Source organism: Brassica napus, unplaced genomic scaffold, assembly GCF_020379485.1.
Source record: "Brassica napus cultivar Da-Ae unplaced genomic scaffold, Da-Ae ScsIHWf_324;HRSCAF=516, whole genome shotgun sequence".
NCBI classification, from domain to species: Eukaryota; Viridiplantae; Streptophyta; class Magnoliopsida; order Brassicales; family Brassicaceae; genus Brassica; species Brassica napus.
In genome coordinates, this window is record NW_026016407.1 from 52501 (window position 1) to 55000 (window position 2500).

The window sequence follows — 2500 nt, forward strand, 5'->3', positions numbered from 1 at the left end:
TGGATCGGGAAGACTCAGAGAGACGGGGTCATGGCCTAGGGCTGAGTTATTACACGACGGTGTAATGTGGCAGTGACCCGAAGGACTGTGGGCTGTCGTGCGGTGACCCGAAGGACTGTGGGCCGCGGTCGGTTGAAAGTTCCTTCTTCTGGCCTTTGTGGTAGGGAGATAGGATATTGCCGATGTTGAGGAGGAACACGAGATCACCAGGGCCCATGTTAGAATATTGAGTCTAGAGTTAGAATAGTGTGTCGAGTTAGTTTTATTGTGTCGTCTTGAGGGTGAGGAACCCTCGAGATAGTGTAGCACCGATATACGGTGTTACGAGTTAGATCGAGTCGTAGATACTCATAGTCTTATTATTGTGATTGTGTTTGTGGTTGACTGATTTGCTTGCAGGTTCTGACATTAAGTCATAAGTCCGGTTTAGGTATCGGATTAGGCTTGGTGTGTATTTTGTTAGTGTAGGCCTGACGTTGGCCTGTATGTGTTTGAGGGATTGCTTGTGAAGGGTGGTGGATATTAAAGCTATGCTGTATCATTGGTTGGCCGATCATGTTCTTGTTTGATTGTTGGTCGATCGACTAGTGATACTTGTATAGTCTAAGTGTCTAACACTACATGAGTACTGAACTCAGGCGTATATATGGTTAACTAGGGATTGGTTGTTGACTTGTTTTTATGCAGGTTCCCGTTACTTGAAGCTAGATCATGGCAGGAGGCCAAGTCTAACTTAGTAACGGTTTGCTTAGCCTTAGCTTTTATTGCATGCTAGGGCTAGATTGATTGTTATTTTGGGTTGTCCGGGTTAGAGTCTAGGTTGCGGGTAGAGGCCGCCAGCTCACTGAGTAACATTAGGTTACTCATCCAACTCCGTTGTCCTTTTTGCAGGTCGCTTTAGGTAAGGATGATCGGATAGCTTGGTGCTGGACGTTAGGACCGCCGGTGTAGATTTTCATGCCTTTTGTAAACGGTATTGTGGATTTGTGTTTAGTTGACTCGATTTGGCATTAGGCCGGGACCGGTCTCGAATTATATCAATGTATGGATATTTCTCGAATCAATAAAGTAATTGTTTTATATGCGCTTCATGAGTACTCTGATATTTGACTAGTCCGATCTAACACAACGTTAGGTCGTAGTACGGGTTGAAAAGCCTTAGGCCTCGATCTAACGGAAAACGCTAACTCTAGGTACGGGTTGCAAAGCCTTATGCCTTGACGCAGCGGGACGAGTTAGTGGATGAACTGGTCTAGGTCGTGGAGTAAAGTTTGTGACTCTGACCGGATTGTCCCTAGCCCGTCACGTAGCGCTTCCGAACCATGGTGTTGGGTTGGACGGTCAGTCATGTTCTTGTTTGATTGTTGGCTGGCCGGTTGGCCTTTCATCTCCAACCCTGGGTATTGTACGGTCGATCGGTCATGTTCTTGTTTGATTGTTGGCCGGTTGATCGACCATATGTCTAGGACGGTTCGGGGGTGTTAAGAGGTGGTATCAGAGCATGGTTTCGTCCATGCTTCCGGAACTCATGATTTAATCGGTTTTCAAATATTTTTCGAGTCAAAAAGAGTCACAAAAGGCATTAGGTAAACCGGTCACGTCCAGCTTAGGATTTATTGTTTTAGGAATTAGGATTGAGATAGTGGAATCTAGAATTGCTAGGTTGCTTGGGTAGCACTATTAGGTTGCTGGTTAGAATTGCGGTTAGGTTGCATTGTTAGTATTTGCTGGGTTAGTAGATTATGTGATTAATTACTAACTTGCATGTGAGGTGTTCTTTTGAGTTGCAGCGAGTAAGTGTGTTTGTTGATCGGAACTTTAAGGGATGAAAACCTTAAAGTGGAGGGAGTTCGAGGCCAAACCCAAACCCGAAGCGAAAGAGGAGAGACAGATTCAGAGAACTGGGCTGTGGTATGGACTGGACAGATGGGAAGAAACAAGACTTCGTTGGGAAAGGACTTCATCAGTATCTGGGAAATGAGAGATCGAGGAAATGGTTGGAGTAATCAGAGGCGCAGATTGGCAAGATCGTATCATGGGAAATTAGTTGGGCAGCAAAGTAAAAACTAAGAAGAAGACGCAGTGATCATTCAAGTGAAGATTTATGAAGATGATTGTGGTGACATTGGGAAGGACACTCAAGGGACAGTGAAAGGCAGAGTGAAGAGATATGAAGACGATTATGGCGACTTTAGACAGTATACACAAAGGGACATGGGCAAGCAAAGTAAAGAGTTATGAAGACAAGTTGAGATTAAGTGAAGCATGAGAAATCAAGAAGTGAAGAAATGAAAGGATTCAAGACCGAGGAAATGCATGGAGATGTATTAAGATGGAGCGAGTTCAGAATCAGAAAATCTAGAAGAAGACTGAAGAAATCAAGGGGAGATATCTAAGGCCAACCGATAAAGAAGCACATCTAGTGATCAAGACAAAGTTATGTAATTAGGAGTTATGGAGGAGTTGTTATCAAGGTGGAGCAAGTTCAAAATCCAAAGTG